Genomic DNA, 17325 nt, shown 5'->3' on the forward strand with positions numbered 1-17325 from the left:
CTAGTAATTAGTGATTCTGAGCATCTTTTCATGTGCGTATTGGCCATTTGTATGTCTTCAGAGAAATGTCTATTTAGGTCTTCTACCCAACTTTATTTTTTATTTTTTTTTCTGTGGTATGCGGGCCTCTCACTGTTGTGGCCTCTCCTGTTGCGGAGCACAGGCTCCGGATGCGCAGGCTCAGCGGCCATGGCTCACGGGCCCAGCTGCTCTGCGGCATGTGGGATCTTCCCGGACCGGGGCACGAACCCGTGTCCCCTGCATCGGCAGGCGGACTCTCAACCACTGTGCCACCAGGGAAGCCCCTCTTGTTTTGTTTTTTTTTAATTACAGATTCTATTTCATTTCTAGTGATTAGTCTGTTCAAATTATGTTTCTTCTTTATTCAATTTTGGGAGGCTGTATGTTTCTAGAAATTTGTATGTTTTTCCTAGGTTGTTGATTTTGTTGGCATATCTTCATAGAATTGTCTTATGAATTTTTGTATTTCTGTGGAATCAGGTGTTATTTCTCTTTCATTTCTTCTTTTGTTTGTTTGGGTCCTCTCTTGTTATTGATAAGGCTGGTCAGAAGTTTGTCAATTTTTATCTATTCAAAAAAACAGCAATTGTTTTTATTAATTTTTCTCTATTTTGTTATCACTGTGTTTTATTTCCTTTCTGATCTTTATTATTTTCTTCCTTCTGCTGACTAGGTTTTGTTCTTCTTTTTCTAATTCTTCTAGGTGATAGTTTAGGTTGTTTGAGATTTTTCTTCTTTTTTGAATTAGGCCTCTATCACTGAAATTCCCTCTTAGGATTGTTTTTGCTGCATTCCATAGATTTCTTTTTTTATGGTTGTGTTTTCATTGTCATTTGTCTCAACATATTTTCTGATTTCCTCTTTGCTTTAATCGTTGATGCATTGGTTTTTTAGTAGCATGTTGTTTAGTCTGCATGTAATCGTTTTCTTATTTCTCTTTCTGTGATTAATTTCTAGTTTCATGCTGTTGTGGTCAGAAAAGATGCTTGAAATAATTTCTATCCATTTAAGTTTGTTGAGATTTATTTTTTGTCCTTGTATGTGTTGTATTGTAGAGAATATTCCATCTGCGCTTGAAAAAGAATGTGTATTCTGGGTGTTTTGGATGTAATATCCTGTAGATATCAATTAAGCCTAACTGTTCTATTGTGTCATTTAGGATCTCTGTTGCCTTATTGTTTTTCTGTCTGGAAGATCTGTCCATTAATATTAGTGGGGTATTAAAGCATCTTATTATTATTGTATTCCCTTCGATTCCTCCCTTTATACCTGTATTTGTTTTATGTATTTAGGTGCTCCTATATTGGGTGCGTATACGTTAATAAGTGTAATGTCCTCTTCTTGTAGTGATCCTTTTATCATGGTATAGTGTCCTTGTCTTTTTTTATGGCCTTTGTTTTAAAGTTTATTTTGTCTGATATGAGTATTGCTACCCCCACTTTCTTGTGATTTCCATTTGTGTGAACTATCTTTTTCCATCCCCTCACTTTCAATCTGTATGTGTTATTTGCCCTAAAGTGGGTCTCTTATAGGCAGCATATTGTAGGTTCTTGTTTTATTTTGTGATCTGCCACTATGTGTCTTTTGACTGGAGAATTTAGTCCATTGACATTTGAAGTAATTCTTGATAAGTATGTACTTACTGCCACTTTAAACCTTGTTTTCCAGTTGACATTGTATTTCTTCCGTGTTCCTTTTGTCTTTTTGGTTTTACTTTTGTGGTTTGATAGTTTTCTTTTGCATTATGCTTGAGTTCCTTTCTTTTTGGTTTCTGTGACTCTTTTGTATGTTTTTGATTTGTGGTTATCCTGGTTTTCAAGGATGTTAACCCTCACATTTTGTGATTTTGATGTCCTATTTTACATCTTCATGTTTATCCTTTTGCTGTTTGTTGTAGTTATAATTGCTTTCATAAAATTTTTTTGATTGTTTTTTAATCTGTGAATTGGCTCATTTATGTGATTTTCAATCCTTTTGTATATTTGCCTTTTGTATTGTGATTTTTCCCTTTCCTATAGATTCTTCTTTTCTATTTAGAGAAGATCTTTTCAATATTTCTGTTAGGGTGGGTTTAGGATTGCTGTATTTTTTTAGTTTTTGCTTGAAAAATTCTTTACCTCTTCTATTCTAAATGATAATCTTGCTGGGTAGAGTATTCTAGGTTGCAGGTTTGTCCTTTTCAGGACTTTGAATATATCTTGCCACTATCTTCTGGTCTGCAAGAGTTTCTGTAGAGAAGTCAGCTGATAGCCTTATGGGGGTTCCCTTGTAACTGACTTTGTTTTTCTCTTGCTGCCTTTAGAATCCTCTCTTTAACTTTTGCCATTTTAATATGTCTTGGTGTAGATCTCTCAGCTCTTCTCATTGTGTGATTTCTGTTACACTGTCTTCCAGATCACTTATTTGTTCTTCTGCCTTATTTAGTCTCCTTATTCATTACCTTTAGTTTGGTTTTTATCTTGGCGATTGAGTTTTCTAGTTTTGTTTGGCTCCTCTTTATGTTTTCTAGTTCCTTGCTACAGTGATTTGCATTTCTATTTGATAGTCTTTCTTAATACCTTCAGCATTTTTATTACCTCCTTTGTGTACTTGGGGCTTATAGACTGAAGAGGTCTGTGTATTTTTTGTTGTTTCAGATTTATCTTCTTCTTTTAATTGGAAGTATTCCTCTGCTTTTTCATTTTATTTATATTTCTCTGTGAATTTAGGAGCAACAGTTACCTACTGTTGAAGGGCTGCTTTTATGTGGGAGCATCCCTGAATAGGCTGTGTGTGTGAGTCCAGAATTTTTGGTGCAAGGGCTCTTTTGGTATGGACGCTTGCCACATCTTTCGTCAGGGTGTGCTGGCCATTGTCCTCTTTATTTATTTATTTTTTTGCGGTACGCGGGCCTCTCACTGCTGTGGCCTCTCCCGTTGCGGAGCACAGGCTCTGGACACGCAGGCTCAGTGGCCATCGCTCATGGGCCCAGCCGCTCCGTGGCATGTGGGATCCTTCTGGACCAGGGCACAAACCCGTGTCCCCTGCGTCGGCAGGTGGACTCTCAACCACTGCGCCACGAGGGAAGCCCCCATTTTCCTCTTGATAGGTGGTATGTTTGTTGTGGTGGTGACCAAAGCCTGCAGTGGATGTTTGGCAGGGCCTCTTCTTTGCTCGGTGGTTGTAACAGCCCTGTAGTTGAAGTACTGGTTGGGGTAGAAGCCTCCAGGTCCAATTCTAAGCTGTGCCATGAGGTAGGCAGGATTTGATCACCCTGCTGGGAAAGGAGCTATGTGTTCTTCCCCAGTAGCCCTCCACTGGGACGTGTGACTCTGTGACACCGCCTGCTACCCGGTGTGTGTGCGCCAACAGAGTCCACGGTTGCTGGTGCTGCCCCCAGACCCACCTCCACTGCAGGAGCACTGGTAATAGGCTCAGATTCAGCCCAACTCCACGTGTGTGAGCCCACAAAGTCCACTGCTGCTGGTGCCATTCCCCAACTCAACCCTGCTGCCAGAGTACCAATAATCGGGTCAGACGCCCCTCCAGTGACACGTGTGCGCTCCCCAAACCTGCCACCCATGCGCACTCCCAAAGCCTGCGATGGCCAGAGCTGTGCCCCCCTGAGCACCCTGACAATGAGGCTGCTACAGCAGACCCACGCCCCTCTCTTTGTGCATTGATAGTGGGCTCCTATTGCAGACCTGCACTCTGTCCTGCACACAGCCCCAGCTGTGGCCCAGACCACGCTCCAGGACCTTTGGGCCATCTCTGCACAGCAAAACCGAATTCTCTCCCCGAGTATGTCGCCGAGGCCTGAGTTTCAGCACCCAGTTGCTGTGCACACTAGGAGGCACACATCTCGGGCTGGGAAGTGCAGCAGCATGGCAAGGACTGGCTGTGCTGCTCTCTCCCTACCCTACTGGCCACAAGCCAGCTCCTGCACTCTCCTCTCTGGCGTCGAAAGCTCCCCTCCCTGTCCTGGCGGACCTCTCAGCCAGTCGAGGAGTTTCCCGGGGTGTGGGAACCTTTCTTCCTTCCCAGCTCCCTCCCAGGGGTGCAGGTCCCATCCCGACTCCTTTCTTCCCCCTTTTGTCCTAACCGGTTAAGTGGGGATCTTTCTTGCAGTTTTCGTTGTATGAGATCTTCTGCCAGCTTTCAGTAAGTGTTCTGTGAGACTTGTTCCATGTGGAGATGTATTTTTGGTGTATCTGTGGGAGAAGAGGAGCTCCACATCCTTTTACTCCACCATCTTGGTCTCCTCTCAGCATAGTTCAGTAGACTGCCCTTCCCCCACTGAGTGGTACTGACACCCTGTGGAACATCATTTGACCGTATACACAAGTTTATTTCTGACATCTTTATTCTGTTCCACGGGTCTGTCTTCATGCCAGTAGTGTGCCACTTTGATTAGTTTAGCTTTGTGATAATTTTGAAATAATTGTGTGACCTCCAACTTTGTTATTTTCAAACTTGTTTTTGCTCTGAGGGTCTTGAGATTGCATATGAATCTTAGGATGGATTTATGTATTTCTTCAAGCAATGCTGTTGGGATTTTGCTAAGAATTGTGTTGAATCTGTTGACCATTTTGGGTAGTACTGACATCTTGACAGTACTGCCTACCAACCCATGAACTCGGGATATATTTGCAGTTACTGGTATCTTTTCTAATATTTTTCAGCAGTGTTTTTAGGTTATAGTGTAAAAATGTTTTCCTCCTTGGATAAGGTTATACCTACATATTTTATTTTTCTAATTTTTCTGAATTCATTCATTAGTTCCAGCAGGATTTTTTTTTGTGGAATCTTCAGTTTTTTCTACACATTAGATCATGTAGGTTGTAAACAGAAAAAATTCTTCTTCCCTTTTCTATTCGGATACCTTCTATCTATATTTCTGCCTATGTGTCCTTGCTAGGACTTTCAGTAATGTTTTTAGAAATAGTGAAAGTAGGTATCCTTCTCTTGTGCCTGATCTTAGAGGAAAAGCTTTAAGTCATTCCCCATCAAGTGTGATGGTAGCTGTGGGCTGTTAATATATGGCCTTTATTATGTTGAGGTAATATTTTTTTTTTTTTTTTGCGGTACGCGGGCCTCTCACTGTTGTGGCCTCTCCCGTTGCGGAGCACAGGCTCCAGATGTGCAGGCTCAGCGGCCATGGCTCACGGGCCCAGCTGCTCCGCGGCATGTGGAATCCTCCCGGACCGGGGCACAAACCCGTGTCCCCTGCATCGGCAGGCGGACTCCCAACCACTGTGCCACCAGGGAAGCCTGAGGTAGTATTTTTTTTATTTCTAGTTTACCGAGTGTTTTTACCATGAAATGCTGTCAAATGCTTTTCAGTAGAAATGATCATGTAGTTTTTTTTCCCGTCGTTCTGTTAATGTGCTGTTTTACATCAAAAGATTTTCATATGTTGAACCATCCTTATATTTCAAAAATATATCCCTATTAGTCACAGTATATAATCCTTTTAATGTGCTGTTGGTTTCAGTTTACTATTATTTTATTGATGATTTTTGCATCATTATTCATTAGAGATTGTAGCCTCTGGTTTTCTTGTAGTGTCTTTGTCTGGCTTTGTTATTGACGTAACTCTGGCCTCATAGAGGGAGTTTAGAAGGGTTCCCTTTCCTTCAGTTGTTTTGAAGAGTGAAAGCAAGATTGCTCTTAATTGTTTTTAAATGTTGAGAAGAATTCTGCAGTGAAGCTATCTGGCTTTTCTTTGTTGTATGGTTTTCGATTAGTGATTTCAATCTCCTTAATAGAAATAGGTTTGTTCACATTTTTTTATTTATTCATGGGTCAGTCTTGAGAGGTTATATTTTCTAGGAGAGTATCCATTTCTTCTGGGTTATCCAACATTTAGATATAGAATAGTTCTTAGTATTCTCTTAGAATTTTTTTGATTTCTGTAGAATCATTTGTAAACGGTTGTGATGTCCCCTCTTTCATTCCTGATTTCAGTAGTTTGAGTGTTCTCTTTGTGAGTAAATCTAGGTGTTTGTCAGTGTTTTCATCCTTTTCAAACAACCATATTGTAGGGTTGTAGTTTTCTGTACTTTTTATTCTGTTTCATTTATCTCTAATCTACTTTGTTCTACTTCTGTTAGCTTTTGTCTTTTTTCTTCTATATATGTATATTCCACATATAAGTGAGATCAGTATTACTTTTTATGTCTTCTTTTACTGAGCATATAGTCTCAATGTCCATACTTGTTGGTACAAATAACAGAATTTCCTTCTCTTCTAAGGCTGAATAATATTGCATTGTGTATGTTTACTAGATTTTTTTTTATCCATTCATCTCTTGGACACTTTAGGTTGTTTCTATGAGTTGGCTATAGTGAATACTGGTATAATGAATATGAGAGTGCAGGTATCTTTTTAAGAGTGATTTTATCTTGTCCGGTATATACCTAGCAGTGGAACTGCTGCATTATTTGATAGTTTTTTTCTCTTTAATATTTTGAGGTAATTATATACTGTTTTCCATAGTGGCTGCAACAGTTTTCATTCTTCCCAGCAGTGCACTAGTGATCCTTTTTCTTTCCCACATTCTGCTCAATACTTGTTATCTCTTGGCTTTTTGATGATAACCCTTCTAAGGGGGGTGAGGTGATATCTCATTGTAGTTTTTTTCTTTAATAAATTTTATTTATTTATTTATTTATTTATTTATTTGGCTGCATTGGGTCCTTGTTGCTGCACGCAGGCTTTCTCTAGTTGTGGCGAGCAGGGGCCACTCCTCTTTGTGGTGCGCAGGCTTCTCGTTGCAGTGGCTTCTCCCATTGCAGAGAACGGGCTCTAAGGCATGTGGGCTTCAGTAGTTGTGGCACATGGGCTAAAGGTCCTGGGAAGGTACTGGGGAAAAGTTCTTATTGCTCAAGGAAGGCATAGTTTGTAATACTCTGTTGGATGTTAGTAGGTTAAGTGAAGAACAACAAAACACAAAATATTGGATATCCATTCTTAGGGGAAAAGACAAGAGTCCAGAAAAGATCATTTCCCATTCCTGGCCGTATGGAATAGGGACCTAAGAACATCTGCTCAGCAAAACTGCACATTTGCTGTGGACCAAAGACCACTGGGTACCTCCTTTTTCTTCAGTAAATGGTAGGATTTGTTTAAGTTTTATTTCTCTGTTTCAGCCTAATGTGTTATGAGTGATGAGGACTCCATATAGGACTCTGACTCAAGAGGAATCTCATGAAACTTATGAAATCCTCATGTGTGACTGGAGTCATGTTTTGGTAGAACTTTTTCTCATTTCCTTTTCTTCTATCCTTAACATACAAGGTTGGATGTATTTTGTGTGAACAAAGAAGGGACAAATTATTTCTGATAGAAGCTGCACTAACATATATTATTTCCAACTAATTATCACCCTGCTATGCAGTTATACATGACATTTGCTTGGTTTCTCAAAGATGTATACTCTGATATAAGGTAAGACATGAGCCCTAGTTATAGGCTTTTCCACGTAAGTTTTGTATGGTTTCTCTCTACGATGGAGTCTCTCTTTATTGAAATATAATTGATATACAACAATGTTAGTATTGGCTGTACTATATGAGGTAACGTGCATACTTTATGAAATCATCACAGTGATATGTGTAGCCATCTTTCCTCAGCTACTACCATGCTCCTTTTAAACATATTCCTTATGCTGGATATTACATCCCCACGACTTATCTATTACATAGAGGTTTGTGCCTCTTAATCTCCTTCACCTACTTTACCTGCCACCGCACTGCCCTTCCTTCTGGCAACAACCACACATTTGTTCTTTATCTGTGAATCTGTTTTCCTTGTCTTGTGCTTTTGCTTCTTCGATTCCACGTATAAGTAAGATCGTGCAGTATTTGTCTTTCTATGCCTGACTTCTGTCACTTAGCATAAAATCCTCTAGATCTATCCATGTTGTTGCAAATGGCTGGACTCCTTTCCTTAAGGGTGACTTATATTCTACTGTGCGGAATGGACATACAGCATCTCCTCTAAGCATTCATCTATTGATGGACGCTTAGGCTGCTTCTCTATCTTGGCTACTGGAAATAATGCTACAATGAATATTCAAATGCCTATATTTTCTCAAATTACTGTTTTTCTTTTCTGCCAGTAAATACTTCAAAGTGCAATACCTGGTTCATCTGACGGTTTTAATTTTTGAGGAACTTCAGTAACGTTTTCCATAAATGTTGCACCAACTTACAATCCCAGCAATAGTGGACAGGGTTCCCTTTCCTCCACACCATTGCCAATGCTTGTTGTCTTTCTGATGACAGCCATTGTAAACAGGTGTGAGGTGGTACCTCATTGAGCTTTTTTTAATATAATTTTAAAATTTTTATTTATTTAGCTGCATTGGGTCTTTGCTGTTGCACACAGGTTTTCTCTAGCTGCTGAGAGCAGGAGCTACTCTTTGTGGCGGCGCGTGGGCTTCTCATTGCAGTGGCTTCTCTTGTTGCAGAGCATGGGCTCTAGGCGCCCGGACTTCAGTAGTTGTGGCTCATAGACTCAGTAGTTGTGGCTTGTGGACTCTAGAGTGCAGGCTCAGTAGTTGTGGCGCACGGGCTTAGTTGCTCCATGGCATGTGGGATCTTCCTGGACCAGGGCTCGAACCCGTGTCCCCTGCATTGGCAGGCGGATTCTTCACCACTGCGCCACCAGGGAAGCCCCCTCATTGAGCTTTTGATTTACCCTTCCCTGATGATCCGTGACGATGAGCATCTTTTCATGCGTCTGCTGGCCATCTCTATGTCTTCTTTCTCCCTGATAGACTCCCATACGTTAAGTAAGGCTTGAATACATGCACAAATTTTGTCTGAATCGCTTTAAAGTTTCTTTCTTATTATAAAATCTCTGGTGACCCCTAAACCTTGAGCTTTGGACCAAAGCATTACCACATGTGTGAGGCTTACGTTCGTTTTCAGTATGTATGTTGAGATGCCTGGTGAGGCTTGCTAATTGAGTATGAGCTTTGCCACACTCGTTACATTTGTGAGGTTTTTCTCCAGTGTGGATTGTTTTATGTTGAGTAAGATATGAATGTCTTGTAAGGGCTTTGCCACACTCATCGCATTTGTAAAGTTTCTCTCCAGTGTGAGTTCTCTCATGACCCCAAAGTTGTGACTGTTCAATAAAAGCCTTATCACATTTATTACATTTAAAAGGTTTTGCTCCTGTATGAATTCTCTGGTGTGCCAGAGGGTTTGAACGCTGCGTAAAATGCTTGCCACACTCATAACATCTGTGTGGTTCCTCTCTAGTATGGACTGTCTCATGTTGAGTAAGATATGAGCGCACTGTAAACGCTTTGCCATACTGAAGACGTCTGTACGATTTCTGTCTGGCATGGATTCTCTTACGTCTGTTGAAGCTTGAATGCTCAGCACAGGCTTTGCCACACTCAGGACATTTGTAAGGTTTCTCTCCTGTATGCACTCTCTGATGTGTTGTGAGGTGTGACTGTTGGTTAAAGGCTTTGCCACACTCACTACATCTGTAAGGTTTCTGTCCAGAATGAATTCTCCTGTGATTCCTGAGGTTTGAGCTTTTGCTAAAAGCCTTCCCACAGTCATTACAGCTGTAAGATTTTTCTCGAGTGTGTGTTCTCCTGTGCTGCGCAGGTGACAACGTGTTTTCCACACTAGGAGGAACTCTGTGAAGTGGTGAAGCTGAGGAACCACTGCTGACTGGCTTCTCACCTTGACCGCATGCATACACTTTCTCCTCAGCTGCACATCTCTGCAGCTGAGCCGCCTGGGCCTGCAGCCTCACTCCAGGTCTACTTTCCAAACACTTGAGATCTCTGTTTCTAGCAAGGCTGATGTTATTTTTCGTTGTTAACGAACTTCTTATGGATGGCCTGTCGTGGTGAAATATTCACGTGCATTACTTCTTACAGAAACACTCTGAGGAAAATTAATTAAGGACTTATTATCTTGATCTTCTCTCTGAGATTTTTGTTATGGGTAAAAAGCACTTCTTCATAATCTCTTGCATCGTAGCCCCACTCACTCACACTCCTGCACATCTGCACAGACTTCCTTGAGGTCAGAATCCTTGATGCCGTGGTTTTGATTTCTGTCCAGTACCACTACATGGCATAACTCTCCTTTGTCAGAGTCTTTTCTCTTGGTGATAATTCCTTGATTGCAGGTCTAGCAGAATGGCTTCCTATTAAATGGAGTTGGAAAATAAATATTTTATACTGACTTAGATAATTACATAAAAAATCATATACAATGAACAGTCTTCTCAAACATGGTATTCAGACATCATTGTTATATACAGTTTAATTTTTTTTTTCTCTGATCTTAGATAATAGTTTCAACCATACACTACATACTACATATATATTTTGCAATGCATCTGGATAATTAAATGATAGTCCATAGTTAGAATGTCTACCTATGTACTGGCTTATAAAAATCCAGGCATGAAATCATCATTGAGATTTGAGACTGTCTTCCCTAATCCTTAACCTTTATAATAATGTTAATCACATGTGAGTATGATGTAAGAAAAAAAAATTTTTTTAAATCTGTATATCACAATAAGTGATAAAGCATTTACATAACCCATGATAATTCAAGCAGGTAAGGTAATAAATAACCACATTTACACAAAATAATAAGTCTCTGGAATTCTAAAAGATTCTCCGGTAGGTACCAACAACAACAAAAATTTTTCATTTCAGAAGGAACACACTATAGGAAAAATATCTTGATAAGCACTGAATTTTGAAATTTCAGATTCAGGTAAATGTATGTATAAAGTTTAAGAATTAGGGAAAATGGTCTGAAATTTTCAATCATTGTCATGCCTGTGGTTCTACATAGTTCAACTACCTAACTGTGGAGTGTCATTTAATTGTACACTTGTATGGCAAAAATATATATATATATATATGGTATATAATGTATGCTTTAAAATTGTTATCTTAAGGTCAGAGAGAACATCTGTATGGAAAATAATTAGAAAAAGACAACAGCCAAAATATAGTGTAGGCCAAGGTCAATTTCATAATAACCATGACCAAAAAATGACACATCTAGTTAACTAAAGGTAACTTTACAGTACTTACTATCTGCCATGCAATATTTCAAGCCCCTATAACAGCATTAATTATTTAATTATTCTTGAGGTAAATTATCACAGTATTTCATATAAAAACACACATCTATCTCTAACTCACACAGAAAGCAAATTTAAGACAGCTTGAACCTTGGTGTGCAGAGTAACATGACATGTTCATATGTATTTAAGCAGCATCGTCCATTCAGGCAGTACAGATTTTAAGAAAATTTAAAGGAAACGTATCTTAGAAATGTTTCAAGGAAGATACGGGCAGTGAGTTGTGTCACTTACACTGTCACGTCACTGTCCTACCATTCCCAGATGATAGGAGTCACGTCCAGCACGTGTTGATGTGCACAGTGACCAGACCGAGTCGCTGATCTGAGCAAACTGTACTGTGTGCAAGTAGGGGTCCTTCCTTATGCAGTGTGTGGGGTATGGGGAGGGGTGGGGTCTTGGGTCTTATGGGAACTGGGGAGCCCAAGTGCTAAATCTTGACACAGTACTAAGAAGTACCAATAGAGTTCACTTAGATCCACAAAAATCCGAGGGAAGGCCAGGACTGGGATTTAACAAAGCAAGAGTGAAGTAGTGGGCAATGTGGGAGCACTGCTTGTGCTTGCAAATCTATGGGAAGAGGACTGTACTGCAGCAGATGAAAGCCTAACCTTGGGAAAAGAACTGTCGTAGCAAGAAGCATAAACATGACTCATTCTATGGAAACTCTATTGTTGGTATGAAGGAAATGTGGAAGATATTAGGAAGACAGAGAGTGCTGTTATGGGAAGTAGGTTTACATCTATTCCAATATTTGCTCTAAACATGATCAAGCTGAGTATCCCACAAATTCCATTCCTAGGCATGTATTATTTGTTCCTGAAGATATGTACAAGAATGTTCTTTGCGGGACCTAAAAGCAAAACCTGGAGAATGAATGAATTCACTCTGTGTGAACACATGTGGACGCAATAAAACCCTCTCAAGGGTACAGCAATGGAGGATGATCATGGATGCTGGATGATGATCTCTTGGCAGGGGTGACAGGCTGACTGGTGGAAACAAAGCTAGCAGGAGGCTTTTGCCAAGGTTTAACCTCTGTGGATGTAATTATATTTGGTAAGAATAACTTTTAAACTACTTATACATTTTTAAATCAGAATATCAATTTTAGCATGAAGTTTTTTAGTGCAAACAGCTTTGTCATATAAAAGTAACAGATCTCTTTTGCAGGAATTTTTTAAAGTATTTGAAATCATATCTTTGGATCTTTTAACATTCCAATCCCAAACATAAAACAGACATCAGATGAGAAGTGCTCTTACTGTATGTGTATCACTGAAGATATATCACTAAAGATATACTTACTCTTATCAATAGAAATTAATATGCACTTAACAAAAAGTGATGAATTTTGACTTCTGGAACAGCAACAGAAAATAGTAACCTTAAGGGCTTAAGGGGCATTACTAAACAACCTAGAGGGGAAAGAACGACTTGTATGGACAAGTGTTGTTCACAGCAGGGTTTAAGCATAGAAACAATTCTGCGAGTGCCATGTTGATCCATGGCAGAGTTCTATGTGCAGAGATGTGGTTGACAACATAAGCAGCCAATTAACAGCCTGAAGAACAGGACGATAATAGGATGTATATCAACAAGGACCAGGTGACTTTTGATGAAATTTAGTTGAAAGAGAGGACAGGGAACAAAAGAGGCCTCATTGAAATATGTAATTCAAGGAATGTAAGAAAATTTCTGAGAAACATCGTTAGAAGCAGTAATAATGAGGAAACCATGGAGTATAAAAAAATTACCTACATTTCCTTAAATAAAATGAGCTATTTAAATATCAGCATACCAAGATGTGCATGAAGAATCTACACAGGGAGAATAATTATTAGAATAAATTAATGTTGGGGAAGCTAGTAAAGTAGTCTTGTTCAGGTTTCAGAGGCAGCACTAGGCCTCTCTGACCTGGCAATGACCCTAAAAGCTGGCTACATGCCAAGCTGCTGAGCTCCCTGCAGGCAGCACACCTTGTAAATCATTAGATAAGATGGGGCATAAGTCTGGGGCCTTGAGGGCCTGGCCAGCCCCCAGGGATCAGAGAACACTCCAAGACTTATGACTTAAAACCAAGGCATTTATGACAATAACCAGAGCTGCAAATTTGCACGCAGGCTGACTGTCGTCCGGGCCTTCCCAGCTGGGATTCCAGATTGCTGCTGAGGGGACTTCCCAGTGCTGCTTGGATCTGGATGTAGGTGCTTCCCCAATTCCATGATGTAATAAACCTGTCTTTCCTATACTTTCTTAGTTATATTATTCTTAATTAGTATACTGTAATCTTTTAATTCAATGAACTCTCTGAATTCTTGTTTAACTGAGTGTAAGAGTGGTTATTTTGCCAGCAAATCCTACGAACCTAAAATGAAAGTAAAACTTCCAGCAAAACAATTATTTTCAGCAAAAAAAAATTGAAATTAAAATAGAAATCAAAACTTCCTTATAGAAACTACAGCAAATCAATTGAATGGTAACCTGTGACTAAAACTTAATAAGAAAAATTTAATTGAGGAAAATGTGTGTTAAAACAAATGTGATACCACTAAACACCTATGATAGTGGCCAAAATACAGAACACTGAAAATATTAAAAATTAGAAATGATGCAGAGCAGCAGAAACTTTCATTCATTGCTGATGGGAATGCTAAATGGTACAGCTAGTTTGGAAGAGTTTGCGGTTTCTTACAGTTTTAAATATGATCTAGCAGTCGCACTACCTGGAAGTTACATAAATGAGCCACAAACTTCTCTGCATGCAAAAACATGCACATGAAATAGAACAGATAATCCTAAAATTTGTTTGGAACCAGAAAGACACCGAATAGCCAAAGCAATCTTCAGAAAGAATAAAAAAGGTGAAGGCATCACATTCCCTAATCTCAAGCGATGTTACAAAGAATGGAAACTAAAATGCTACTGGCTTTAAAGCAGACGTAAGTCAATGGAAGAGACTAGAAAGCCCAGAAGTAAACCCACACATATGCAATCAATAAATTTACAACAAAGGAGCCAAAAATATACAAGGGGGAAAGGACAGTGTCATCAATAATTAGTATTGAGAAGACTGAAAGGCACATACAAAAGAATGGAACCGGACCACTATCTTATACCATATGCATAAATTAACTCAAAACAGAGTAAAGACTTGAATGTAATACCTGAAAAAAAAAACTCCTAGAAGAAAGCATAGTAACCTCCTTGATATCATGTCAGTGATTTTTTGAATCTGAAATGAAAAGTAAAAGCAAAAGAAACAAAAATAAACAAGTAGGTCTACATCAATCTAAAAAGTTTGTGCACAAGAATGGAATCTATCAACAAAATGCAAAGGCAACGTATAGGTTGGGAGAAAATATTTACAAATCATATTTAAGGGGCTTAAAATCTAAATTACATAAAGAGCTCACAGCTCAACAGCAAAAACAACAAAAATTCTGATTAAAAAAAAAAAATGGGCAGAAGATCCGAATAGATTTTCTTCCAAAGAAATCATACAGTTGGTCAACAGATACATGAAAAGATGTTCAACATCATCATCAGGAGAATGAACATTAAAACCACAATGAGATCTCACCTCACAATTCTTAGAATGGCTTTAACATAGACATAAATATACGACAAGCAAGTGTTGGCAAGGATGTGGAGAAAAGGGAATCCTTGTGTTCTCTTAGTGCCAACACTACGAAAAACAGTACAGATGTTCTGCAAATAAATAGAACTAACATAATACCCAGCAATTCCATTTCTGGGTATTTATATGATGAAAATGAAAACACTATCTCAAAAAGATATATGTATCCCCCTGTTCACTGCAGTATTTACAATAGTAAACAACCTAAGTGTCCATCAATGAATATGAGTGAAGAAACTGTGACATGTCTAAATATATATAGTGTAAAAAACTTGCCATGTGTGACAACATGAAGGGCATTATGCTACCTGAAGTGAGTGACACACAGAAAGACAAATACCTTATGACTGAATGATGAATGGGGGATTTTTTTTGGGGGGGGGGTCTTTTTTTTTTTTACAGAAAAGCTAATTAGACATATCAGTAAGCCGTGCTGTATTTAAACTACATCTAATTTTTGAATTTTCAATTTTTGTCATTATCCACATCATGACTTCTTCCTACTAAATGAATCCTGGTAACAAGCCAGGATGGACAAAAAAATAACAAGTAGACTTAGCTCCACTTTATTAGTCGGATATTATTAGGAAAAGGATCAACAATACACTTATCATCTTCCCAAAGGATTAAGTTAATGGAAGGTGGTTTTCCTGTCAAATGAGGTAACACTGTCTTCTAGACCAAGGTTTTTGGGAGTGAAACTTTATCTGCTCAAAACATGTCTTATACATTGACAATTAATTCTGTAAAAACAGGAAATGTAAAAACAAGATGAATGTAGTCAGAAAACAGTAGCCATGGGTGGAGGGGGCGTGGTCTAAGGACAGCAGCATGGGTGTTGTGATCCACATGATTATTTGTGCAAACACAGTTCTCAGAGGCTGCAGGTAGAAACAAAAGCACCCCCAGGTGGGCCTAAGTACCTTTAATCCCAGAAAGTTAAGACTGAGGAATACTTATAATTAACCTAAAGGCCTCCCAGTCACGAAAATCCATTTGGGAACTGTTACTGTGGATGCTATAAGAACCTAGTTTAAAAACAAAATCTCAATTATCTCCTGCACCCTTTAAGCTTCTACCCTCTAAAAGTGAAAAGGAAACCTACAAAACAATAAAAAATACTCACCAATCATAAATATCTGACAAGGCACTTGCATTTAGAAGATAGAAAGAACTTATTTATACTCAACAAAAAAAGACAACCCAATTTTAGGATGGGCAAAGGACCTGAACAGACATTTCTCCAAAGAACAAAGAAAAATAGCCAATATGCACACAGAGAAGATGTTTAACATAATTTTTCAATAGAAAAATGCAAGTCACACCCAGGATGAGGTACAACTCCACACCCCTTACAATGGCTGTAGTCAAAGAGACAGATAACAAGTGTTGGGGAGGCTATAGAGAAACTGGAACCCTCATACACTCACTCCTGGTGGAAACGCCAAATGGTGCAGCAGCGCTTCTGGAAGACACTGGCAGTTCCTCAAAAGATTAAACAGAAAATTACCACATGACCAAACAACTGCACTTTTAGCTTTATGCAAAAGGAAATGTAAATATACGTCCACAAAAAATGTTCAAAAATGTTTCTAGCAGTATTGTTCACAGTAGCCAAAAGGTGGAAACAACCCAAATGTCCAACAACTCACAAATGGATAAACAAAATGTTGTATTCGTTCATGGACTATTACAAGGCAACAAAAAGGAATGAGGAACTATTACATGCCACAAAAACAAAAAACAAACATGCAGAAATAAATTCCCTGCATATCAGTATTTATAGCAGCATTATCCATATCATCTAAACTTGGAAGGAACCAAAGTGTCCTTCGGTTGGTGAATGGAGTAATAAACTGTGGTACATCCAGGCAAGGGAAATATTATTCACCACTGAAAAGAAATGAGCTATCAAACTATGAAAAGTCATGGAGAAAATTAAATGGATATAACTAAGTCAAAGAAGACAATCTGAAAACGCTATATAAATTGTTTGATTCCAACTAGATGACATGCTGCTGAAGGCAGATGTATGAAGCCAGTAACAAGATCTGTCATTGCAGCAGTCAGGAGGAAGGGAGAGATGAATAGGTAGAGCACAGAGGATTTTTAAATAATGAAATTACTTTTTATGGTACTATTATGGTACACACATGTCAGTATACATTTGCCCAAACCTACAAAATATATAACACCTAGAGTGAACTCTAACATAAATGTGGACTTTGAGGGGGTAATTCATGTCAACGTAGGTTCCTCAGTGAAACAAACATACTCTTCTGTCGGGTGTTGACTATGAGGGAGGGTCTGCATATCTGGGGTGGAAAATACATGGGAAATCTCTATAACTTCCACCTAATTCTTCCATGAACCTAAAACTCCTTTAAAAAAGATAGCCCATTAAAACAAAGGTGTATGGGTTCATAATAGGTACTAACTAATATGAAACAGTAAAAGGAATAGACTACCTTTTCAAAAATTTCTAGAGGTTATATGGCTTTCGGGGAAACAAGTGTTAAGTCAGGGACTTCCCTGGCAGTCCA

General features: G+C 38.9%; 1 pseudogene; it reads right to left on the bottom strand.

The window, feature by feature from the left end:
* Window positions 1-6764: 6764 nt before the first annotated feature.
* LOC132416982 (zinc finger protein 665-like) overlaps window positions 6765-17325 on the bottom strand; it is a 63524-nt pseudogene continuing 52963 nt past the window's right edge.

This window comes from Delphinus delphis, chromosome 20, assembly GCF_949987515.2.
Source record: "Delphinus delphis chromosome 20, mDelDel1.2, whole genome shotgun sequence".
Classification (NCBI taxonomy): domain Eukaryota; kingdom Metazoa; phylum Chordata; class Mammalia; order Artiodactyla; family Delphinidae; genus Delphinus; species Delphinus delphis.